Source organism: Gekko japonicus, unplaced genomic scaffold (assembly GCF_001447785.1).
Source record: "Gekko japonicus isolate JY-2015 unplaced genomic scaffold, Gekko_japonicus_V1.1 scaffold244, whole genome shotgun sequence".
Lineage (NCBI taxonomy): Eukaryota > Metazoa > Chordata > Lepidosauria > Squamata > Gekkonidae > Gekko > Gekko japonicus.
Window position 1 is genome coordinate 763452 of NW_015165838.1, and position 26541 is coordinate 789992.

A 26541-nucleotide genomic window follows, 5' to 3' on the forward strand; every position below is an offset into this window, starting at 1 on the left:
GCTACAGCGCTAACAGTGTCTGCAAAGGGTTATAATATCCCACAATTGCTGTTTCAGAGGACCTGATCCATTGGCCCTGTTAACGATCCAGAAAGAGGTTTTCTTTTTGAGAGAAAAATGTGTGGGTGTTAAGTGCTGTCATGTTGCTTCCAGCTGATGGTAATCCTGTGAATTAATGACCTCCAAAACATCCTATCGTTAATAGCCTTGTGCAGGTCTTGCAAACTGAGAGAGATGGCTTCCTTGATTGATTGAATCAATCCATCTTGTGTTGCGTTTTCCTCTTATCCTGCTACGCTCTACTTTTCCTAGCATTATGGGTCTTTCCAATGAGTCTTCTCATAATGTGACCAAAGTACAATAGCCCCAGTCTAGGGAAATTTCAGGCTTGATTTAATCTACAGCCCACTGATTTGTCTTTTTGGTGGTCCACGGCATCCATAAAATTCTCCTCCAACACCACATTTCAAAAGAATCAACTTTCTTCCTTTCAGCTTTCTTCGGCCCCTGCCACACGCAGGGGAAAAGGCGCTTGAAGGCGCGGCTTTTAAAAGCCGCGCCAATGTTGCGGGCCGGGGTTGAGCCGGCGCAGGGAAGCGGCGGCGATCAAACGCCCCGGTTGCCGCGCCGCTTCCCTTTAAACCACCTAGATAGGTGGTTTAGTTTGGCGCGGCTTATCCCGGGAAAGGGACAGTTCGGCCACGGAAGCAAGACGCTTCCCAGATGTGGTGGTGTGATCGCGCCGGTTTGATCCGGCCCCGAACTGTCCCGCTCCCGGACCAAATAGCCGCGTGTGAACGGGACCTTCATTGTCCAGTTTTCACACCCATACTTAGTAACGGGGAATACTGTGGTATGAATTACCTTTCTCTTGGTCTGGCTGATTGGTTTTCAGTCCCCTTTCTAATAATCCCCAACATAGCAATTGCCTTTTTTTTATTACAGCCATACACTGAGTTGACATCTTCAGTGAGTATCTACCATGACTCCAAGATCTCTTTCCTGGTCAGTTACTTGTAGAGTTTCCTTTTGGGCACACTATTTCCACCCATAGTGTTTCTGTAAGTGAATCTGTTTCTCTTAATTCTCAGTTTTACTGGACTGTATATCCTCTGTGACATATAGAGCTACTCCACCTCCAACCATTCCCTTCCTGTCCTTTCAATATAATTTATATCCAGGAATCACTGTATCCCACTGATTATCCTCCTCCCACAAAGTTTCTGAAATGCCCACAGTGTCTGTGTTCTTCTCTGACACTGCGCATTTCAGCTCCCCCTTTTAACCTTGAACATTTCCAGCATTTGTATATAAACATCTGTAATATCCCAGATGGTTTCGCATAGGAAAAGGAGTACGACAAGGATGTATATTGTCGCCTTGCTTATTTAATATATATGCAGAGTACATCATGCGAAATGCTGGCCTAGATGAATCACAAGCAGGAATTAAGATTGCGGGGGAAAAGATCAACAACCTCAGATATGCAGACGATACCACTCTGATGGCAGAAAGTGAAGAGGACCTCAAGAGCCTCTTGCTCAGGGTAAAAGAGGAGAGCGCAAAAGTGGGCTTGAAGCTCAACATCAAAAAAACTAAGATCATGGCATCCGGCCCCATGACTCCTTGGCAAATAGAAGGGGAAGTCGTGGAAGTAGTGACAGACTTCACGTTCCTGGGATCCCAGATCACCGCAGACTGTGACAGCAGTCATGAAATTAAAAGACGCCTGCTCCTTGGGAGGAAAGCGATGGCGAACCTAAACAGCATGATAAAAAGTAGAGACATCACCCTGCCAACAAAAGTCCGCATGGTCAAAGCAATGGTATTCCCAGTAGTCATGTATGGCTGCGAGAGTTGGACTATAAGGAAGGCCGAGCGCAGAAGAATAGATTCTTTTGAACTATGGTGCTGGAGAAGACTCTTGAGAGTCCCTTGGACTGCAAGAAGAACAAATCAGTCAGTCCTCAAAGAAATCAACCCTGACTGTTCCCTGGAAGGCCAGATAATGAAACTGAAGCTAAAATACTTTGGCCACCAAATGAGAAGGGAGCACTCACTGGAGAAGACCCTGATGCTGGGAAAGATTGAAGGTCAAAGAAGACGGGGACGGCAAAGGATGAGATGGTTAGACAGTGTCATCGATGCAACGAACATGAAGTTGAGCAAACTTCAGAGGATGGCGGAAGACCGGAAGGCCTGGAGGGAGCTGGTCCATGGGGTCGCAAAGAGTCGGACTCGACTGTGCGACTGAACAACAACAACAATATCCCAGACACATTAGGCCTGTAACCTTCCTCCTGTGGCCTCTAGACTTTGTCAGGCAGTCAATATTGTTTGTCACCTTCTCAGTGACCAGTCCTAATCCACTTCCCTCTAGAACTCTTAACAGCTACCCCTTCATCTCTTAGAGATGAGTGATCCTGAACCAGAGACATTTCATCTCCTGTTGGCTTTGCCACCTTTTTTGATTTTAAGCACTAGCAGGCTGGTTCCTTCTTAGGACAAGTGGAGGCCATCTCTTTTGTACAGGTCCTGCTTGCTCCAGAAAGTATCCCAGTGCCTAACAAGCTTAAATCCTTCCTCCCTACACTATCATCTCAACCATGCATTGAGACTCCTAATTTATGCCTGTTTAGCTGGCCTTGTGCCTAGAACAGGCAGCACTTCAGAGAAGGCTACCTTGGAGGTCCTGGTCTTGAGTCTCCTGCTGAGCAGTCTAAATTTTTCCTACAGGACCACACAGCTATATTTCTCCAGATTGTTGGAGCCAATATGTACTGTGACCACTGGCTCCTCCCCAGCACAATCTGCCAGCCTATCTAGACCACGCATAATGTCTGCTGCCTTAGCACCAGACAGGTAAGTCACCATGTGGTCCATACGCTGGTTCACAACCCATCTGTCTACATGCCTAAGGATCGAATCATCAACTACCAAGTGCCTCCTTCAACCCTGCCCAGGGATGGGTCCTTGGTACAAAAGGATTCCTGTTCACCAACTATAGAATGGATCCCCTCTGAGGGAACATTTCCCCTTTTTTCAGCACAGTGCCCTGTTTCCCCTTGAACCTCATGCTACCTTACAGCGGCGGGGCTGCCATTCTCAGAGTGGGAGATGTCTAACAAGTTCCCGAGAGTCTTATCCATGTGCCTAACTGACTATTTCAGCTTCTCTAGGTCAGCCACCTTGGCCTTGAGGGTGCGAACTCGCTCCCTCAGAATCAGGAGCTCCTTGCACCGAACACATGCCACTGACTTCTGTCCAGTTGGAAGATACTCATACATGTTGTACTCAGTGCAATACATTGGATTGCCCCCAATCCCCTGCTGGCATTCTACCTTCATAATTGCTTTTTTTTAAAAAATCCCCCTTTTAATAAAATTTTCCATTTATGTAGATTTGTTTGTGGAAAGTATTACTCTTTTTAGGGACATGGAGAGACTAGTGCATTGACTCTAATCTGGGAGAACCGGGTTTGATTCCCCACTCCTCCACTTGCACCTGGCTGGATGAACTTGGGCAAGCCATAGTTCTGGCACAGCTGTTCTTAAAAAAGAGCAGTTTCTGTCAGAGCTCTCTCAGCCCCACCTACCTCACAGGGTATCTGTTGTGGGAAGGGAAAGGAGTTTGTAAGCCACTCTGAGACACCTTTGGGTAGTGAAGGGCGGGGTATAAATCCAATCTCTTCTTCTTCTAGTGCCCTAGTTTCCTCACCCAGCTGCTTAACTCGCACTTCCGCTAAACCCGCCTGTTTATTCCCTTGTTCCAGACAGTTTGGGTGATTTCCCACAAGTGCTGCTCCACGCTCACTCCTCCCTTTTGCCCCGATGGTACGTGTCAATTTCACACAAGCTGCTGCGCGGCCGCATTTTGCCCCGCAGCTTTGTGCTATTTTCCCCGCGTCTACTCAATCCTCAAAAAACAGGATTGAGTAGACACGGGGAAAATCGCACAAAGCTGCGGGGCAAAATGCGGTCGTGCAGCAGCTTGTGTGAAATTGACACGTACCATCGGGCCACAGAAAAGAGTGAGCGTGGAGCAGCACTTGTGGGAAATCACCCAGTTTGTCACTGGAGTTGGGACACTTGTTCACTGTGATGTCATCTGTGTATCTCAAATTCTTAATATTTCTTCCACCAATTTTCACCCCACTTTCATCTAAATCTAATCCATTTTTCCTTGTGTTCTGGATAAAGATTGAAGAGATAAGAAAATAAAATATATAGCACTGAGGAAAAAAGCTAACTTCAAGCCTAAGGTAAAGGTTCCCTTGATTGAAAGCCAGTTGAATCCGACTCTAGGGTTGCGGTGCTCATCTCCGTTTCAAAGCCGAAGAGCCAGCGCTGTCCGAAGACGTTTCCGTGGTCGTGTGGCCAGCATGACTAAACACCAAGGCGCACGGAACGCTGTTATCTTCCCATTGAAGTGGTACCTATTTATCTACTTGCAATTTCTTGCTTTCGAACTGCTAGGTTGGTAGGAGAACTTCAAGCCTAGATATCTGTAATTTTCCATGAATTGGCTGGGAATACATCCCATTGATACCTGTGGATTTTAGTTGTGAGAAGGTACTTTACAGAGTTCAGTCTAAAAACTAGAGAGAGATTAATGCATGTAGTTAAAACATCTTAATGCTGTGGGAAATCTAAATGTCGTACCATAATTTAAATTCACTGTTAGTTCTAACATGAAAGGATGAGGCACTCTGATTGCGAAGATTTTCTAAAGTCTTACTACAATCTGAATGACTGCACCTGCTTTTACAAATAATCCTTTAACACTGCATAGATTGTAGGCAGTCTTTTGTTTTTCTGCTGTAAAGAGATCATTATGTATAACAGCATTCACAGCTATATATACTGTATTTCTTGCATGACTTTGTAGGCTTGTGTGTGTAATGATGTAGGAGAATATGGTGTTTTCTAAAAATGGAAGAGTTTTAATGCAGAGTTTGTACCAGCTTTGCTTTCTGAAAATTAAGCACCTTATATCTACTTAAAATATGCCATATAAAGGGAAAAATACCTTTCTAGACTAGTTACCTTGAAAGGAATTTCCAAAGTACCAAACAACCAGGGCTATTTTTGGGCAGGAACGGAGTTCCGGTTGGCTCCCAAGTTGGCCATGCCCAGCAGGAACTCATTAGCATAATAGGCCACACCCAACAGCAGAAACTCATTAGGATTGGCTACATTAGGGGTGTGTGGCCTAACATGCAAAGGAGTTCCTGCTACAAAAAAAGGCCCTGGGTTTTGACAACAAACAAGGTAAACAGAATAACAAGCAAAAGGTGGGTGTGGCTGGATGACCACACTTCTGGTAACATGGGGGTGCAGCCTAATGTGCTAATGAGCTGTGCTGTCAGGGTGTGGCTTAATATGCTAATGAGTTTGCTGTTGGGTGTGGCCTATTATGCTAATCAGTTCCTGCTGGGCTTTTTCTACAAAAAGAGCCCTGCAAACAACATTCATATATTGATTTTCATTGGAATATGTGAATGGACCCCTCACCTCCAGCATGATTGGATCCCATACCTTTAAGGAAAGAGGTGTGTGTATGTGTGAAATTTCCATTTGTAATAATAAGGAAAATCTCTTGATTGTCTCCATGTATCATAAAGGGATATAGGTTTTCTGCTTTTTCATTGTACTTGAGAATAGAAGGAAATGTATCTGATTGGGCAAACTAATCACTTGAGAGGTTTACAGATTTTCAGATACAGTAGCTTTTTAAAAATACATTAATGTTTACAGCAAACATACTTTATTGTAAATTTAAACTGATAACTGGATAATTACTTCTGAAGGAAAAGGGGTGTGTGGAAACAGTGACTAGTTATTAGGCCGTGCTCATATAAGTGGGTGGGATTTCAGAGTTGGATGTTTGTGTTCCAGAGCTGTTCAGAAATCTTTTGGGAAGCAAGGCCAGGAGTGCTAGCTTTAGTACAGTTTGATTTTGACCAAACCAAAGTAGAGCAAAAAAAAAAGGACAACCCAAAATCATCTTCTAACAGCAGAAGGGCACTTATTTTGTGCAAGCAGTATGTGTTGTTGTTTTGCTGATTCCTTCTTACCCCTGTAGACTCCTACCTTATTCCTTATGCTGTTCCCAGGGGCCCACCAGCCCCCAGGAATTATACTTCAGGCAGCAGTGGCAAAGGAGAGGATAGAAATTTGAGAAAATTCCTTAACTATCTAGAGGTGGGGATTGGTGAATAGTAGGTCTGCTTTGTTGAATTTCATATTGCAAACAGAATGCGTGCAGTTTAATAGTAATATAAAAGCCTTCAGTGTGGCTTGAAAATATTGCCTTGCTTTTTATTGAAATATAAAATTGTTTCAGTAACAAAGTAACATCTGGCAAGGGAGCTCAGAAATAAAATGTGCCAGCCAGGTGTTCATTTTTTATGGAAAGAAGTCAAATCTCTGTCCTTGCCCCATATACATGTGTAATTGCAAACCAATCTACTTCTTCTCATTGTAGTTTTCCCCCCTCTTACTCCTCCTCCCTTTCATAAATAGTTCACCCTTCCTTTGGGGAAAGTAGAGCTCTGAGTCTTCTAGGGATTTGATTTCAGTGTGTAAGAGGCTGATAAGGTGGGATTGAAATAGCACTGGCATACAAAATCTCAAGCATGTTAAAAGCACCTGCACATGTACCATTCAGGTTGTATTTTGATCTAGGAAAAGGAGGGGGGAAATGCTTCATGTGGCTGTTCATTTATAATGGAAATGGAGGTGTAATGTTTTGCTGTGAATGAAGGTAGGATGTGCTTGCACAGTTTGACCAGAAGTTCAGATTCTGTACACTTTCTTTTAAGCACACCTGTTTTCAATCCTAGTTTTATATTTGAAACATTTAGAGACATTGTTTTCCTTTGTTGACTCAAGTAATCAACATTGCACATGTTGCAGAAAGGACCTTTCAGTTTTGTCTCATAGCTGCAAGAGGTATCCAGAAAAGAGGTGTATGTTGTGCTTGAAATTCTTTGTATTCTATTTGTTCCAGAGAAAAGATGATGTAGAAATATATGCAGAGGACAACAACGAGAGTAACTGAGGCACTGGCTGAAACTTCTTCCGTGAATTTTTACTTAATTATTTTATTTCCAAAATGTGAATCTTTAAATTCTGTTTATTAAATAGTTTCTGTAGTATGGATTTAGATGTTACTTCAGCCTGTTATGGCTCTAAGGTTTTTGTTGGTATGTTTGTTTTTACTATTCGCTAACAGCCTTTTTTATTTTATTTACTTGAGGTAAAAATGTATTATTTGCAAACATTTCTTTTTTCATCAAAATATGATTTTCTGACTAGTTAATTCAGCCAGGTTCATGTAAATAGGACTGAAATCTATATAGTGGTTTTTGTTCCTGTCAGAAACAAAAATGTGCATAAGTGATCATTCTCTGTGTATACCAGTACACAAAACAGGAATAACAGTGTTTAGTTTGTTTTTTACTAGAATACTTACAATTTAAAAAATTGCGCACACTTTTGGAGAGTGCTAGCAGAATCACTGAATTGTTCTTGGCATTTAAAGAAGGAATTTGAAGACTTAAGCTGCAGAGCTAAGGACACTTTCTTGGGCCTAAGCCTTAATGAATAACATTGTGTTTTTGAGGCGATCTGGTTTGGATTACTCCCTCATTCGGAGACCTTTTTGAAAGAAAATCAGTTTCTGTTCACAAACATCGTATTCTATATCTCCCCCTTTAAAAACTATTTGTCAAATCTCCAAATTATATGTTATGCTTTTAGAGTTCAAACAAAATATGGAACATAGGTGTTAATTTTTTTTTTTAAAAAAAATATTTTTTAAAATGTATTTTTAAAGCCAACCTGTGGTAGAAATTCTGTATTGTCCATCATATAAAGCACACAGTTATGCCAAATGGTTCTAAAAGAATTTTAACATTTTCCATGCATGTTGTATTCATGACTTAAGTCTCCCATTCCATGGTATTTTGTGTTTGCTGGCAAAAAAACAGTCGTGGAATACTATAATTCCGCAGACTGTGGTGAAAACTGACAAGGATTAGGTGAAATAATTTTGCTGCTGTTGGCTGTTCCTCACAGCTTTCCCACAGGCAGGCACAGGGCTGCTATTCACTGAGGGGGTAGCTCAAATGCGCATGGAAGTAAAGAACGGCAGTGTTGTTTGCTATAGCCCGGAAGGAAGTGAATACTGAAGTGTTTCTTTCTTGCCAGTGACTGAATAGAAGGGTGGCAATGAAAAGAGAATTCTTCTAAAGTGAAATACAAACAGTGTCAAGCATTTAAGTAACAAAGGGAGATGATTTGTTGCTTTCTAAAGAACATGTGGAATTCTTCAGGTACAGCTATAGCAATAGAACATTCCTGATACATAGACCGAAAGAGCACAACAATGGGTCTATCCTGCAAAGTTACAAATCTGGCACCTTGATTATCATTGGAGTTCCAGACCATAGCTGGTGTGGTACAGCGCAGAATAAAGCCATTGTTACTGCTTGTCCTCTTGGCACACAAGTGTTTTTATCCTTCCCTTCCCCTTCCCAATTGCATAAGTTACTAAAATATAATTAAATGCTGGACCCTCACTTATTTATTAAATGTCATCAAAATATAATATAGTATGAGAATTATAACAATGATTTTCTCTTTCTGTGCGCTTTGTACTTAAGATCAGTAACACTTTCTTAACAGTTTCTGCTGTTCATCGTAGGATGAGGAGTTAATTGTGGTACTACTGTTTATAGATTAGATGTTTCTGTTCTGGAGTTTAATTTGTGGGTGTTCTTCATTCTACTAAAAAATCAAATTGTTGACTAGATATAGCAAAACTGAAATTTGAGTGGGATGGCACAGATGTAACTTCAACCTTATTAACTAAAGTTTTGAAGCACTTTGTACTACATGTTTGTGTATTCTCTGAGCTTGCTGTGTGTGTGAAGAAAGGTAGTATATAAATATTTTAATAACTATTCTGCAAATGTGTATATTAGTGAAGACAGACTGTATGTGGAATGAATGAGCCAAGAAATAAATAACTGGTGGTTTTAACTTATTTTAACTTAAACAGCATCCCCTCTGTCTTACCTGCTTCAGTTTTAGATTGTTTTCCCTTGCCACCAGCCTAGGATGGAAACAACCACTTCTGGAGACTTATTTATATAACTGGAGACTTATTTATATAACTAGTTATGTGTTATTAGTATGCTGATCATATATAACCACAGAGCTTCGAATGATCTCATTTAGTGGCTTTTAAACAGACATTTAAACGCATTGGGGATAACATGAATCCTTGTGGGACCCCACAAAATAAGTCTCAAACAGCAGATTTTGCATTGTTGTTATTCTCTGTATGGTCAGTTAGAAAAGACTGGAATCATTTGAGTGCTGCTCTCTGAACACCCAACCTAATTTCTAAGTATTTTAACAAGGTTAGATGTCCACTGTATCAAAAAACCCCACAAAAAAGATACAATCACACAGATTAATGAATTTTCCTGATTCATTTATAAGTGGAAATCATCTACCAGAACAACTAAAATGGCCTTCATTCCATAACCAGGTGCTTAAGTCAGATAGAAATGGGTGAAGGGCAGATGTGTTGTCTGGGAAGGTCTATAGTTCCCTCACCATCTGTTCGGTTGCTTCACCTAGGAGGGGTAGATCAAATACAGTCCTATAGCCAGCTAGAATCTTCTCATCTGCAAACCCCCAGCATGGGTTCAAATCAGCCATTTTAAGAGGCTTTGAGAAAATTCCCTCAGTCAGGGAAGCATTCTTAGGCTTGTTTTTAGATACCTTAAACAGTGACTTAGGAAAAGGATTTAATTTGCAGGTGGTAGCTTTCACAATTCCTAGGATCCTTTCAGCATTCATCAAGGAAATCCTTCCCAACTGTTCATACCAGAATGCAGGGGTCTTGTTGTAGAAAAAGAGCTGCCGAAGCTCATTAGCATAACTCATTAGCATAACTTATTTGCATATGCCACGCCCCCTGACATCACCGGAAGTGACAGAAGGCCACACCCCCTGACATCACCGGAAGTGTGTCAGAAGGCCCGGCTACTTACCCTCCTGCTTCATCCTCATTCCCAAACGGAATGAGGATCGAAGCAGAGGGCGGGGTAAAGAAGGGGGCGGGGCTTCACCACGTGACCGCCCCGCCCCCTAGAGGTTCTCTTCCGGAGCTCCGTACCTGAGAGCTCCCCCCCGACTAGAGCCCTGCCAGAATGTGTTTTTGACGTCTCTGGTAATGTAATTGTATTCAGATTGACATCTAAAAATATCTCTACTCTGATCCATTTATCACCAAAGATGCAGGCAAAATAATCACAGTTAATTGCCAGCTGATTATCAGTTTTGGGGTCATCCTAATTATTCTAAGCAGTTGAAATGGACATGATTCAGTTGGCATGATGGTAGTAGAGGAAAAATAAGTTTTTTAACAACTATCACTGTTATCTCATAGGCCTTCAGATGGACCGTTTTGCAGGCTCTGTCACCACTGTGGCTCACATCATCTCTCTGTTTTCTTCATCTCCCCCAGCTCTTTGGTAAGCCAATAAACTTGAGTCTAGAGAGGCAGAAAAAAGGTGCCAGGGAGCATCTCTGTCACCTCAGGTATCACAATGTCAAGCGCCAATCAAGGATTCGCAGAGACTGGAAGCCATCTAGATCCATAAGTTGCCATTTTAATTGGGTTCACGCCTTTTGGGATTTGGTGGTCACAAAACCAGCTGTGCCTTTAAGAGGAAGTGATTAACCAGGACAAAAGCTTTGGACCCATAATAATCCAGGTCAGCCACATGAGGTACTCAGGTTAGGTAGACAAGACCATCTCTGTATGATAATTGAAACTGTGCAGAATACTGAGCACTGGCAGCTTCTGCATCAAGCCTCCCTGTCCCAGCTCACCTGCTGATAAGCTAGATGGATCAGGGAGCAACTCAGCAATATTAATAGCTAGGCCCTGGAGACAGCACAATCAGAAGTGGCCTCTGTTCATACCAGGAGCCTGTGAAAGAAGGAACACTTGTGGTGGATCTTCACTAACCACATGCTTTTGGAGACAGTATTGTTGGTGGAAGTGCTGATTCCATGGCTTGGGTGAGAAGTCGAACCTGAGTCTTCTAGATACTAGTCCAGCACCCTTAACCACTACACCACACTGGCCCTCTTTATTGGGTCATCTTGATGACAAGATTGGTAGTCTTGTCCTTCATAGCCAAGAAAGCTAGGGAGCACAAATTCGCTTCGGATTGCATATTGTTTTCAAAAACTTAGCTAGTTGAAAAGGAAGTAGATATTGGGCCCTCTCCAACCTGTCTCTGGCAGTGTTCATTACAGTAACTTTATTTGCCCTTAGCAGAAACTTGGTACAAGTTAATTCTGCACTATAAGAACAAACAGTGATGCTTCATGCAGAGTCTAAAGTGAACACTGCATCTACAATTTTGTGTTCAAGTATTTCAATAATCTATTTTTCAAATTACACATTAATTTGACTTTTTGGTTGGCAATTTTGGCAGTCTTTATTTAACATTAAGAGAAGTGGGGCTTGTCCCATTAAATTTTATCAACATTCCCTATTGAACAAATAACATCTTAAGCTTCCTGCCAGATGTCCTCCTGTGCTTCATATTTGCAAATAACAGAGATAAGCCAATTAACTTGGTGATATTTATAGTATGTATTCAATGTGAGTCCTAAAACACTGATGGTTAAATAGTTCTATTTTAAAATTGCTGGAAAATATAATCTTATGTTTAAGTAGTGACCTTTTTACATTTAATGTCTGACAAATGATATACGGGTCAGTGAAAATTAAGTCAATTAATATATGATTAATTTCACACTATTGCTGATTTATTTTCGGACTGTACTACTGTCTGTCTGCCAGCCTGTTATGCAGTGTGTGATTTTTTTCTGCCCCCTAACAACCTGTAATTATAGGTGTGAAATCAGTATAGATGTTAAGGGAAAAAGCAAAAAGCAGGACAGGTTTTACAAAGATTATTTTTATGATCTTGAATGAAATTTGTGCACATCCAATCAAGAAACTTCAGCTAAAGATACACAACAGTGTCAAGAGGTAATATCAGTCATCTTTGAGAAACCTTTAGAAAATCATTGACGCTTTGGTGTACTAGATTTGAAAACAAGTTCTGTTGACAAAGGTGACTCTAAAAGTCTGTCTGATTTGAATTCCTGAGAGGTTAATATGAGTAAACGAAACAGTCAGTTTTGTATTCCTTCTGTCTTAGATATATACAGGTCATGCTAAACGAGCCTGATATATTAGCCAGGTTACTGTGTATTGGGAATATTGTTGATATGATCCTCTTTCTTATGCTTCAGGTGACCCGGGGGGGGGGGGGGGGCCGGGTACAAGTATGTTATTAATATGAAACTGAAAGATCTTATTACTTTTAATTGACTACATAGCTCAGATCTCTTTTATGCTGATCTGGAAATGATCCAACTGTGGAGTCGAGAGTCTTTGTGTACATGTCATATGTTGGTTATACAGACATTTACATCTAAAATTATGACACTGATTGGTTGATTGGCTATTATTTTACTGTGGTCAAATACAGTCATTATTCCACTAAGTTAAGAAAGCCTGTTTGTTGTGTCATTTCGGAGTAGTAAAGGCAACAAGCAATATTTATTAGATACTCAACTCGGTACAGCTGTACAAATGGTGTCATATTCTAAGAGGATAATGGGTTTTTTAAATTCACAAATAGGCTACCTTTTTAACATTCTTCTCTTTTTTGAAAATATAAAGTGCATTGGAATAGCTCAGTTACATTTTAAATTTACTCCCCAATAAGTTTGGGAGCAGAGACTAGTTGGGCTTCAGCTATTAAACCTGTAATAACTCACTGGGGAACACAACGCCAATTATCAGAAAGCAAGCTGAATGGAAATATAATCTCTAAAGAGAACACAACAACATTACGGACTCTTAAGTAATGGTCCTGGAAGTACATAGTTCATAACAATCCCCCCAAGTTTAGGAGATTAAATGCCCCTAGAGTATAGAACATGTAGAACAACAATAAAGTTGGACTGCCAACTGAGAGCATTTTTAAAATGAAGCCAATGTCAAATAAAAGAAATCTAGCAATAGTACAGAAATGTAAGTGCTTTTAAAAATCCTAGCAACAAAGCTTGTTACCCCTTAACTTTAGAAGGGATAACTTCTCTCAAACAGTTAGCGAACTCGAGGCCCCTTGCGCGTCTTCGAGTCCGGGTTTAGAGTATTTCGACCAGCTCATTCTGGAAGAAGTCGACAGATTGCTCGTATTTTTATGCCCAACCACGTGTGGCCTGGATCCGTGCCCCTCCTGGCTCATTAAAGCGGGCCACGAGGGATTTCGAGATGCCTTGAGGGAGATTGTGAACAAGTCCCTCTCAGAGGGGCGGTTCCCCGAGGCACTCAAGGAAGCGATGGTTCGCCCTCTCTTGAAAAAACCAACTTTGGACCCAGCTGAATTGGCCAACTATTGGCCGGTGTCCAATTTGCTCTATTTGGGCAAACTGATTGAGAGGGCGGTGGCATTACAGCTACAGGGCTTCAGCTACAGAGCTTTCTGGATGACGCTTATGTCCTTGACCCATTCCAGTCCAGTTTTTACCTGGGACATGGGACGGAGACAGTGCTGGTTGCCCTTACTGATGACCTCTGTAGACATCTGGATCAAGGCGGTGTGGCAGCGCTGTTGTTGTTAGATCTGTCGGCTGCATTTGATACGGTCTACCTGCTGGCCCACCGCCTCACCGATGTGAGGATTCAGGGGCTTGCCCTTAAATGGCTTGCCTCGTTCCTCCAAGGTCGGGGACAGAGGGTAGTGCTAGGGGAACAGCAGTCCCAGAGGTGCCCGCTTGAATGTGGGGTGCCTCAAGGGGCGGTGCTTTCCCCGATGCTGTTTAACATATACATGCGCCCCCTCGCCCAGATTGTCCGGAGGTATGGGCTGGGGTGTCATCAATATGCAGATGACACCCAGCTCTATTTGATGCCAGTCGGACTCCAACCCAGAAGATCTGCACCGGGCTTTACAAGCTGTGGCTGGGTGGCTCAGACTGAGCAGGCTGAAATTAAACCCTGAGAAGACAGAGGTCCTGTGCTTGAGTCGGACCGGACCGGGGTTAGGGCTCCCGCTTCCAACCTTCAACGGGGCACCTCTGGTGCCAGCTTCGGAGATTAGGAGTTTGGGAGTGCTCCTGGACCCCACCTTAACAGTGGAGGCCCAGGTGGCGGCCACTGCCAGATCAGCCTTTTATCACCTTCGGCTGATACGACAGTTGGTTCCTTTCTTCGACCGCGATGACCTAGCTACAGTGATCCATGTGACGGTCACCTCGAGGCTAGACTACTGTAATGCTCTCTACATGGGGCTGCCTCTGTCGCAAATCCGGAAGCTGCAGCTGGTACAGAATGCTGCGGCCGGACTGTTGGTGGGCGCCCCTAGGTAGGAGCACACCCGACCTGTACTGAAAGCGCTGCACTGGCTGCCTATAGCATACTGGGTTCGCTTCAAAGTGCTGGTACTTACCTTTAAAGCCCTACATGGACAGGGTCCGACATACCTGAGGGACCGCATTTCCCCACATATTCCCCAAAGAGCACTTTGGTCGGGGTCACAACCAATGTTCCCTCTAAGCTGTGGAGTCTTGTGAGCAAAAATTCTACTTCGTGAGCTGCTGGCATTAAAGTTGTGAGGAAGCGATTTGGCTGCTGCATAAATTAGTTTGCTTTGGAGACATCCTTCCTGAGATATGACAAAAATGTGTGAGCCAGAAGCTAAAAAACTGTGAGCTAGTTCACACTAACTCAGCTTAGAGGGAACACTGGTCACAACACCAGCTGGTGACCCCGGGCCCCAAGGAGGCCAGGCTTGCGGCAATGAGGGCCAGGTCCTTCTCAGGGGTGGCTCCTATCTGGTGGAATGAGCTCTTGGAGGAGATCAGGGCCCTGCGGGACCTTGTGCAGTTCCGCAGGGCCTGTAAGCTCTTCCACCAGGCCTTCGAGTAGGAGCCGCCACTACCACCACCGCTCCATCATAGAGCGATACCGCCAGAGGGCCGGGTAACATCTAGCCATGGCCCTAGCCCTCTCCCTCTGTTATGCACGACGTTGGGAGCTTTTATGCGTGCATCCGATGGAATTGAATTTTTAACTGTTTAGTTTTTATATACTGTATGCACTTTTGTGCCTGTGTAAGCCACCCTGGGGCAGGAGCTGCGGTGGCTCAAGTGGTTAAGACGCTGAACTGCAGGCTGTGGAAGGTCAGTAGCTCAGCAGTTCGAGACACGGGTGCCGCATGACGGAGTGAGCTCCCGTCTCTAGTTCCAGCTCCTGCCAACCTAGCAGTTCGAAAGCCAGAAATTGCAAGTAGATAAATAGGTACCATTTCGGTGGGAAGGTAACAGCGTTCTGTGCGCCTTGGTGTTTAGTCATGCCGGCCACATGACCACGGAAACGTCTTCGGACAGCGCTGGCTCTTCGGCTTTGAAACGGAGATGAGCACCGCAACCCTAGAGTCGGACTCGACTGGCTTTCGAGCAAGGGAACCTTTACCTTTACCTTTAAGCCACCCTGAGCCCGTTCGTGGGGAGGGCGGGGGTATAAATACAATTAAATAAATAAATAAGGGGGTTTGTGAAGAAGAAACTGAAAGGTAAGGAGGGTCAAATCTCTTTGGGAGCCTTGGAGACTATTTAAAACTACAATACTGGAAATTCAGATCAAATGTATACTGCAGGTTAAGAAAGGTACAAATAGGTATTAAAACAGGCCTTCGTGGTTAAAGAACAAAGTAATGGAAGCAGTGAAAGGTAAGAAAGATTCCTTTAAGTGGTGGCAGGCTAGCCCTAGTGAGTTAAAGGGAGCACAGGCTTTTGCAAAAAAAATGCAAGTCGGTAATTAGACAGGCAGAAAGGGACTATGAGGAACATATTGCAAAAAACATAAAGACCAACAATATTTTTTTTCAAATATATTAGAAGCAGAAAACCAGCCAGGATGGCAGTGGGACCATTGGATGTCAGAGGTAAAAGGATTACTAAAGGATAATAGGGAAATGGCAGAGAAGCTGAATGCATTTTTTGCCTCTGTCTTTACTGTGGAAGATGGGAGGTGTTTGCCCACTCCAGAACCACCGATTTCAGGAAAGACCTGAGTCATATTGAGGTGATGAGAGAGGAGGTCCTATGACTGATGGACAAATTAAAAACTAACAGATCACCAGGCCCTGATGGCATACATCTAAGAGTTCTGAAGGAACTCAGATGTGCACTTGTGGATCTTCTGACACAAATATGTAATCTATCACTAAAATCTGCCTCTATTCCCGAGGATTGGAAGGTAGCTAATGTAACCCCATCTTTTAAAAAGGTTCCAGAGGAGATCTGGGAAATTACAGGCCGGTAAGTCTAATGTCGATACTGGGTAAGTTCGTGGAATCATTAAAGATGGGATTAGTAGGCACATTGATGAATAAAAGCTATTGAGGAAGAATCTGCATGGATTCTGTAAGGGAAGATCTTGTCTCACTAATTGTTTAAGAGTTCTTTGAGGGGATGAACAAACATGTGGACAGGGGTGACCTAGTAGATGTTGTTTACTTTGACTCCCAGAAAGCTTTTGATAAAGTTCCTCATCAAAGGCTCTTAAATTATGGGATAAGAGGAAAAGTCCTTTTGTGGATTAAAAACTAGTTAATAGGAAACAGAGAGTGAGTATAAACGGGCAGTTTTCACAGTGGAAGGTAGTAAGAACCAGGGTACCGCAGGGATTGGTTCTAGGTCCATTGCTTTTTAACTTGTTCATTAATGATTTGGAGTTGGGACTAAGCAGTGAAGTGACTAAGCTTGTGGATGATGCTAAGTTGTTCAGGGTAGTGAGAGCCAGGGAGGACTGTGAGAGCTCCAGAGGGATCTTTCGAAGCATGATGACTAGGCGTCAACGTAGCAAATGAGGTTCAGTGTGAGCACGTGCAAAGTAATCCACATTGGAGCAAGAAATCCTAACTATAAATATTTATTGATGGGATCCAAACTGGTAGTAGCTGACCAGGAGAGAGATCTTGGAGTCATGGTAGATAACTCTCTGAAGATGTCGACTCAGTGTGCGGCTGTAATAAAAAAGGGAAATACTATGCTGGGGATAATTAGGAAGAGGTTTGAAAACAAATCAACCAGTATCATAGTGCCCCTGTATAAATCTGTGGTGCAGCCGCATTTGGAATATTGTGTACAGTTCTGGTCACCACACCTCAGAAAAGATATAGCATTCGAAAAACTGAAGAAAATGGCAACTAAAATGATTAAGGGGATGAAACATCTTTCCTATGAAGAATGTTTAAAGAGATTAGGGCTCTTTAGCTTGGAAAAATGACAACTGAGGAGTAACATGATAAAGGTTTACAAAATTATACATGGTATAGAGAAGGTAGAGAAAGTATTTTTCTCTCTTTCTCACAATACAAGAACTTCTGGGCACTCAGTGAAATTAATGATCGGTAGACTTAGAACAGATGAAAGTAAGTACTTCACCATGTGGAATTCACTGCTGTGGAAAGTGTAAGTATAGATAGTTTCACAAGGGGATTGGATAAACGTATGGAACAAAGGTCCCTCAGTGGGTATTAGCCACAACGTATAGGTGGAACATTGCATCAGGGGCAGTGATTCTCTGTATTATTGGTGCTTGGGGGGCAACAGTGTGAGGGATTCTAGAGTCTGGCCCTGCTGGTGGTCCTCCTGATGGTACCAGGGTTTTGGCCACTGTGTGACACAGAGTGTTGGACTGGATGGGCCATTGGCCTGATCCAGGCTTCTTTTAAAGTGTTCCTAGATATTTTTTCCTGAGAATTCTCTTTCAGAAGAAATAATCTTTCTTCCCTGTGTATTTTTTGTCAAGTTCAAGTTCAAAATTTTATTTTGAAACAAGATCAGCTCTGGAGAGTCAGCAGTAATAGTAGAGAATAAAAAGATAAAAAATGAGGACACATACAGTGCGACAAACACAAAACAATGAGCATGGATTGAGGGGGGACAGAGAAAATGATGCCCTCATCTGACAGAGAGGTAAAGTTATTGAGACCCAATCAGCCGCTTGCGTATCCCAGACGCCTGAAGGCAAAATTTGGCAAGTTTCTTAGGTATCTTGGGAAGAGTCTGCATTAACGTTGTTCAGATCTTCCTGGTAAAGTTGACAGGATTGGAGTGATATACTGAGATCAAAAGTCATTATAGAGTGAGCAGTGCAGCAGAACAAGTTCAGTAAACTCTACTTTCCCTGTATGTCATGAACAGAACTGTTGAAGGTGTGGGACACGATGGTGTCTGCCTTTCAGGAGGACTGAAGGTAGGATGTTAAAGTGTGCCAAGGTAAAGGGTCTCCGATATTTGGAGATCTCAAGGGATCTAAGATAATCTGCTGGTTGAAAGAATTTGGCATATTCAGAATAATTTGATGTTTCTATATCTGTGCCCTATCTGATTGTAGGACATGATCGCAGAACTGCTGTTTAGTTATTTGTTTTGTTTTTTGATTCCCAAGTTGCAGTAAGACTTGGGGGGGGGGGTCATGCTGCTGGAGTTTCCCCTCAGTTGCTCTCTGCCAGGTTGAACGGTGGCTGTCAGCGAGGATCGGGGGTAGTAGACCCACCAGACTGAAGCTGAGTTTTAACCAGTGGGTGGATGCGAGTAGCCACATACAAGCCTCTAGTCTAAAAAGGGCGTTCAGAATATACCGGAGGACTCCCAAGGATCATTTGTAGGAACTTGGATTGTATTGCTTTCAGTGAGCACCTTTCTTTGTAAATACAGAGCTGGGAACTGTATAAGAGCTGAGTGACAACCTTTCCTTGGGAGACCTTGATTGCTGCAGGGATCAGGGAGGCTACTTTTGTGAAGTAGAATCTTAGAATGGCATAGAGTGTTCTGTCTGTCAGCAGTCTCTATGGCATGTAGTGCCTGAGCCGTCCAATGTCCAGATGACTGGAAGACTATACCAAGATATTTGAAGGTTTTTGTTTGTTCAGTGTTGTGGCCGTCTATTTGCCATCTATGAATTCGATGTTTTTTTGGTAAAGACAAGGACTTTTTATTTTTGGTAGTTTACCGCAAGCTGCTCCTCTTTGTGGTATGTGTTGAAAGCTTGGAGTACTCTCCTAAGGCCCACTTGTGAATAAGATAGAATGACAGTATCGTCTGTGTATAGTAAGGCAGGAATCGTTGTATCAGCAAGCTTTGGAGAATGGAAGCTTGGACTTCTTAGGTGTTGCACCAAGAAGTTGGTATAGTAGTTAAAAAGTAGAGGGGCCAGAATACAGCCCTGCTTAACTCCTTTGTCAAGTGAGACTTTTTTTTGGTCCCTGCAGCAGCTGATACACAGCACAGTGTATCTGTACGAAGTAGCATACATATATGTACAGTATAAATTATAAAGAAGAATTCAGCTGTTTGCTAACAGGGTTTTAACGTTAAAGCAATACAGTGGGAAGTGAGAACAGTACATGTGTACAGTATAAATTGCAAAGCTGGTATGGTGTAGTAGCTAGGGCCTCAGATTAGGATCTGGAAGACCCAGTTTCAAATACCCACTCTACCATGGAAGCTTGTTGGGTAACCTTCAGCCAGTCACACACACTCAGCCTAATCTACCTTACAGGCTTGCTGTGAGGGTAAAATGGAGAAGGGGAGAATGTTGTAAGCCACTTTGGGGGCCTCGTTGGGGAGAAAAGGGGGGCTATAAGTGAAGTAAATGTTTAATTCATAAAAAAAGATTTCAGCTGTTTCCAAACACAGTTTTAATGTTACAGGAAAAGAATGGGAAATGAGAGTAGTCTATACATCATTAGCTTGATTGATAGCTAGGAGTAATTACAACACAGATGCTGTTCCTCAGTTTGCCTTCTGTCCCAAGTGTCTATAAAATACAATACCACCTCTTCTACTTCCTTTTATAAGGAATCTACTTCTACTGCTTCCTAATTTATGAGCATCTCCTTATTAATCTGTGCCTTTCACCAGTAATGGCAGATCATGTTAAGCATTGTTAGCTCATTGCTGTCTTCGACAGCATAAGAAAAAAATTCTTTGTTTTTTTGCCAGGTGACAAAATCTCACACCATTTTACTGTGGAAAGGATGCGATGGATCTAGTGTCTATTCAGACCCGTGAAGTAGAAGGTGCTAGGAAAAGATAATGGAGGGAAGCCAGCAGCTAGCTACAGCATGAATGGCATGGACAGAATTTCTTGCCAAGTGCATCCTGATGCAAGAACGTCGTTTTCTAGGAGATAGATCCAGGTGGCCAGCCCTGTTGGTCTGAAGCAGTTGAACAAAGTTTGAGTTCAGTTGCACCTTTAAGACCAACAAAGTGTTATTCAAGGTATGAGCTTTCGTGTGCAAGCATGCTTCCTTACATATATTGAAATGGAAGGTAACAGTTCATTGATATATGTAGAGGGCAAGGACTAGTACATGTTGGTGTAATGAAAGGCAATAGGAATGCCATAGGACTGGCAGAGGGCAGTACAGGCTCTTCTGAAGATTAAAATATCACAGAATTTGTGATGAGGCTGAAATATTGGAGAATTATAAGGTGAGCAGTTAAGGACAAATGTTAAATCCACTGAATATGGCTAGGATCACATTGGAAGCTATATGCAGGCAGAGACAAAGCAAAGGAGTTAAGAAGGATTGTTCTGTTCCTCTATTATAAGGTGTCCACCAGAATTTGAAACCACCTTGGTCTCTAGGATCTTTCTGCAAATGTTATTAAGTGTCAATTTAGGAGACCGTAATGGAAAGGGGAAGTCACCTGTTCAAGACCACAGTATTTCAGAGAAGGAGATCTTGGATCCTGGGAAATTTGCTCATTATTTACATCCCTCCACCTGTCCTGGGCTATTAGAAGGCATCCAATAAGAAATAAGACATCCGTTGATTTAGCTATATGTGCTAATCTGTTCACTATATTGCAGGAGAGCATAATTATGTCAAAGAAAGTAATAGAATTCCCCCACCCTTTTTTTTTACTAAACTGAAACATCTAGAGCACTTTATAATTTTGTAATATTATGATGATTGTTTTTAAGCTGTTTTAACCTGTTTTATGTATTGGCATGTACCCCATTGTGAGCCGCCCTGAGCCCGTTCGCGGGGAGGGAGGGCTATAAATTAAAATAATAATTAATAAATAAATAAACTCTCAATAGCTAGATATACAAAATATTTTAAAACTTTATATTGAGGAATGGCTAAAATCAGTATAGAATTATGTGGTCATGGTTAGACTAATGCATATGCATTTGTGAGTGGATCATGTTGAACATGATGGGTTGGATTTCCCCCCACACACACACACAGACTTTTCAACTTAATTTCTTGCAGTTACCCTCCTCGCTGTCTTATGTGCTGTTTGTTCACACAGCTCCCACAATCCCTGGTATAATCTTTTTAGTAGTCAAAAGGCCCCCTCCTCTTTTTTTCACTAGTGGAAGAGCTGATAGGATACAATGAGTCTGTAAATAACCCATTCATTCAATTTAACCATTAATTATTCTCCTGAAATATTCTTTCTGTTCTGTGTACTATTAACATGGCAGTGTAAGATAGTTAATCTAAATCTTTTGCACTATTTACTTAACATAAATGTATAGTTATGAAAATTTAAGACATTTGTTTAATCTGCTCGTTTTGTGCTGCTGTTCATTCCTGTTATTTTGGATAGCTGGTTGCTTAACCTATGTTTAGGAATCCTGTGTTGCCTACTGCTGTCTCTGTGTGTGTCCATTTTTGCTGCTGCTTCTTCCCAGCATACCGAGGCTGCAACTTGGTACCAACTAGCCCCACACTCTGTGTCCATCAAAATCAACAAAGCAGTGTATACAAGGTATAGAGGGAGAATCCTCACAACCATGACCTAACGTTCTCCCCCTTTGTTTTTGTTTTTTGTCTCACCTAATGAAGAATTCTAGAGAGCTTGTGTTATTTTGGTTGGTCTTAAAGGATATTGCGTGGCTTCTGATTTTGAATTTTGCTGTGGAGATAGCTACTTGTTCATTTATAATAAGGGAAAGGTTGGTATACACCAAGCATCGTTTTGCATTAAGATTTTGTTTGATAAGTAACGTTGTTACAAGATTTTGTGAGTTTGGCTTTCTGATGTGTCTTGATAGGTTGTTGGTTGGTTCTCAGAAATGTTACTTTGTGTTAGTATTTTTGTAATACCCCAGTATTTTGTAATATAGAATAACTGGTCTTGTAGCTTTGCCTTTTGAGGTATTCTTCTGTTCTTCGTAATGAGCTTGTAGAGCTATCCCTAAACTCTGAGAAGGACGAAAGAAGGATTTTTGTTTTTTAAATGCTATGTCAGACACTTGGCTTCTGTACATAAAGTCATGTGGTTTTATAAAATAAAATGGCAAGTGTTTCTGAAGTTAACTGCTTGCTACAGTCCCCTAGTAGGAATGTTCCTGCTTTCCTGAACTTCAAACAGTACAGATCATTTAGCTGTACTTTGCTCCTATGAAAAGATGGGTAACAAAATCTTTCTGATTTCCTGACTGTCGTCTTGTGCAACTTGAAACTGAGAAATTCACTTTAGTCAGGCCTGTCTATTCTTGTTCAAGTGCTCTGAACTGGTTAATATGATCAGTTCTATCATGATCACTTTTTTACATTGTTGTATGTTTATGCATTTGAGTGCAACAGATTTATTCTGCCTCTCAGTGGAATAATCTTTCAGCACTACATCCTGCATTATATCTTGCAGTATGCATTGGAAATTGAATTATTTCAGAAATCAAGATAAGTAGGCTCCACAGTGATGGGTTAAAGGCCTCTTGGGTCTTTCTCCATGTGATCGGTATTCATGTGTAACCATTTAGTCAGTCCCTGATTTTGTTTTTGCAGTTGAGGGAATGCAGATAGGATTTCTTTTGTTGCCAGTGTCAAGTTACACAAAGTGTTATGGATAGATGTGGGAGAAGGAGCAATTCTGGTCAAAACTTTGCTAGGGATAGCAAAAGGATGTAGCTAGAATACTTGAGATTAGTGCATGTGTGAACAATCTAGTTTTGAGGTGATTTAAGATAACAATGCTGTTATATTGGATTTTTATTTGTTTTAGCTATAAGCCCTAGCACAATACAGCATAAATTGCAGATGGCTAGCCTATTCAATATTTCCATCTTGATTGATTTCTACTGTTAGAAAGCAGGTTTTTTTTGTTTCTTCACAGATTTAAAAACAAGTATCATTCAAATGCTGCTCTGGGTGGCATTGCATACTTGCGTTCTTACACTGCTCAGTCGTGACTATCTCCACAAACTGCATTGAACAGATATTATTCTGGGAGTTCCAGTAGCTGTTGCTAACCCACAAATCTCTTTGCATCCAGGTAGATTGAGGCACCTGTATATCTAAAAGGAAGAGAAGGAAGGAAGAGCATGGATCTATGCACACCTTTCTTACTGAATGCTGGTATTTTCTGTTATGTTAAATACAGTGTATTTTGAGTAGCTAAATAAGGTTCTGTGACTTGAGCAATGTATTGTCAAGGGTGACCCGCCTTGGTCTGAGAGATTTGTCCCCATCTCCAGCCTGAGATCCTGGAACAAACGCCTCGGTGATAACGTAGCCAAGTTTAACCTGGATTTAGTCTGGCAACTCACAGCAACACACCATAAAGCATAGACTATACTTTATAGAAAGTATTGACCTCCTGACCCTCTCCAACCAATCATCAGGCTATCTCTGAGGAAGACTCTGGAAGACGTGTAAGGGTGCGGTCACACTGTCCCTTTGATCGGGATTCGCCTCCGTTTCCTCCCGCATTTAAAGTTTCTGCCTCCCGCATCAAAGCAGGCATACTCGCGCAATACTCACGGTTTTCCTGACCCTGGGAAAAGCAAGTACTTTCCTGGATCTCGCGCTTTGAACGCACGATTTCACCTATGTGAACAGCCCTCTTTCGCAGTGATTTCACAATTATTGCGAATAGGGCTGTCTGACCACTCTCTAAAGTTTTTTTTTTTTTTTTAAGCTTCCGGTTTGGGCAGGCATTCGCTTAAGAAGTCAATTTAAAAAAAATAATAATAATGTCAGTGCTTACAGCATCCCAGTGGAGGCAGGAATGAGAGGTGGGGGCTCCGGCAGCCTGGATGGGAGTGGCAAGCATGTGGCGGAGACAGTGCCCGAGCAGCATGAGTGGCTCGCGCCGCGCACCTTCCTGCTGGGCCTCGACCTCCTGGTTGCCCAGAAGCACCGGGAGAAGGCACGCCAGGCTGGTGGCGACTGGGCCGATGGCAAGGACAGCCCCGCGGCCGCCCAGGAGCAGCTGCTGCCGTCGCCGGATGGGGACGAGGGCGAGGGCGACAGCGAGCCGCTGGTAAGAGGGATGGCTCTTGAGGGGTGGTGTAGACATGCAAAACCGGAACAAATTATTCCCGTTTAAATTAAAGTGGGAACAAGGCGCATTTACAGCGCCGTGTGACCAGGGCCTAAGATCCTCCCCTTCCTTCACCCAGCTGAAACTGGTGAGTTAATTAGTAGGCCTGAAAAGCGACCTTTATGATCTAACCATCTATGGGGTGGGAGGTAGCTGACACCTGCTTCTAACAGACCAGAGCAAAAGGGGTGTGTGTTAATGGAACTTTTTTCAGAAGGTGGCATCTTCCTTGACATACACGAACAAAGCAAAGAGAGAACTGTGAAGTAAAAGCTGTAAAGCAAAAGCACATAATGTCAAGCATATTCCAACAAACATGAAATAGTACTTAATTACTCCTCCGATCCTTCCAGAAAGTTAAATGAGAAATTAGGTTTTCTACAGGGTTACAAAAATCATAGTTCCCATGTCATTCTTGGAGAGCAAAAGGCTGTTCTGCAGAAACTGTCAGCAGGGTGTACAAATGCCTGTCAGGCATTCATGAACAATGACAGCTGTGACTCTTGGTCAAGCTGGACTGCTCTCTCAGCAAGGGAAGAATTCCCTTTGAGCATGAAATGGCATAGCAGCCCTTTATAGGTGAATAAACTTCAGACTCTTGAAATCCTCACTGACAGTGAAAGAGCTGCGTCCACATGGAAGTCTTTTTCCATCTTGGCTTCCACACTGGAGAACTTTTGGTGGGAGGAGTTTCCATGCCGTCTCATCATGCTGTAATCATCCTCTGTCAAGGAATCCAAGCCTGTGGGTTCCCAGAGCTGCTGCATACAAGAAAACAATCCTTGTAAAAATATGTGAAGTGTATTTAAATAATTTTCAGAAATAGTTTTCTGAAAATTTCTAGGCAACACACCACTCTAAAATCATACAGCAAAAGAAAATAAGAAAACTAGCTTCACTATCTAACACATTTGAAACCTGCATTAGATGGCACAATCTTGAAGTCTCCAAGTCAAAGGCCATAGCTTAAGCATCCTCAATGTTGCAGTCCATTGCAATACAATCATATCATAGTCCAGGCCTTTAGTCCATCAGAATCCAAGCTAGTTTTCCTTCTCCAGGCTCTTAGCCGAATTATCGTTGTTTGGCCAACTGGTATTAGGTGATGAGGACAATCCAATTAGGACACGTTCTTGCTGAAACCCAAAGTTACCTCATCACTCCTGATTCCTCCCTCCCATCCTGTGGGCTGCAGTTTCTCGAGCTAATTTTCACATTCCTAACTCTGGCCTGGAAGATGATAAGGGCCATGTAGGCAGAGAGGCCCAATTAGCAACGCCTGCAAGATGGAATAAGCCTATTACTATTCACATTAACCCTTGGGAGGAATCAGGAGAGCCAGTTTGGTATAGTGGTTAGGACAGGGGTGGCCAAACTGTGGCTCGGGAGCCACCTGCGGGCAGGGGTCATTTTGTAGGAAAAGAAGTGCAGGAGCTCATTAGCATAACTCATTTGCATAATTCATTTGCATATGCCACACACCCCTGACATCACCGGGAGTGTATCAGAAGGCAACACCCACCGCTCAGGCTCCACTGGACTGTTTTGGATTGCTAGCTATTGGGGGGGGGGAGACGTGCAGATCTGTCCTCGCAGCGGAGGGAGAGCTCGTACCTGAATAAAACTTGGTCTTAAAGGTGCCACTGGACTGTTTTGGGCCGGGGGGGCTCTGCAACTTACCTGGCTGCTTCTTGCTCTGAATGAGGGGTGCTGGGAGCAGGGGGTGGAGCTTGTTGCATGTGCCCGCCCCCTGGGCTCTTTACTGCCGGAGCTCCGCTCCTGTGCGCTCCTGCAGGAAATGACCCCTGCCTGTGGGTCTTTCACACATATTGTGTGGCTCCTAGCAGGGCAGTTGGGGAAGTGAAAGGGAGGCAGTGTTCCCCTTCCTGGGTAGGCTTGAGGCGGGGGGGGGCAGAAAAACAAAGCAACTTTTACTTTAAATGCATTCTCAAAAGCTCCCCCCCCCAAAAAAAACACCTAGGTACATCATCGGACAAGTAAATATCATTATCAATATCTATTTCTACCCCTTTTGTTTTTTATTTTTGGCAGTCTCATTTAATGTTAC

The 26541-nt window shown here is 42.7% G+C and overlaps 1 protein-coding gene across 1 annotated transcript in view; it reads left to right on the plus strand.

Annotated features, from left to right (window-relative positions):
- The first annotated feature begins 10534 nt into the window (after window positions 1-10534).
- Window positions 10535-26541, plus strand: part of JADE3 (jade family PHD finger 3) — a 46703-nt gene continuing 30696 nt past the window's right edge. Inside the window, exon 1 of the mRNA XM_015410966.1 lies at window positions 10535-10552. The gene's annotated coding sequence lies outside the window, so the exon portion shown is untranslated. The remainder of the gene's footprint in view (window positions 10553-26541) is intronic.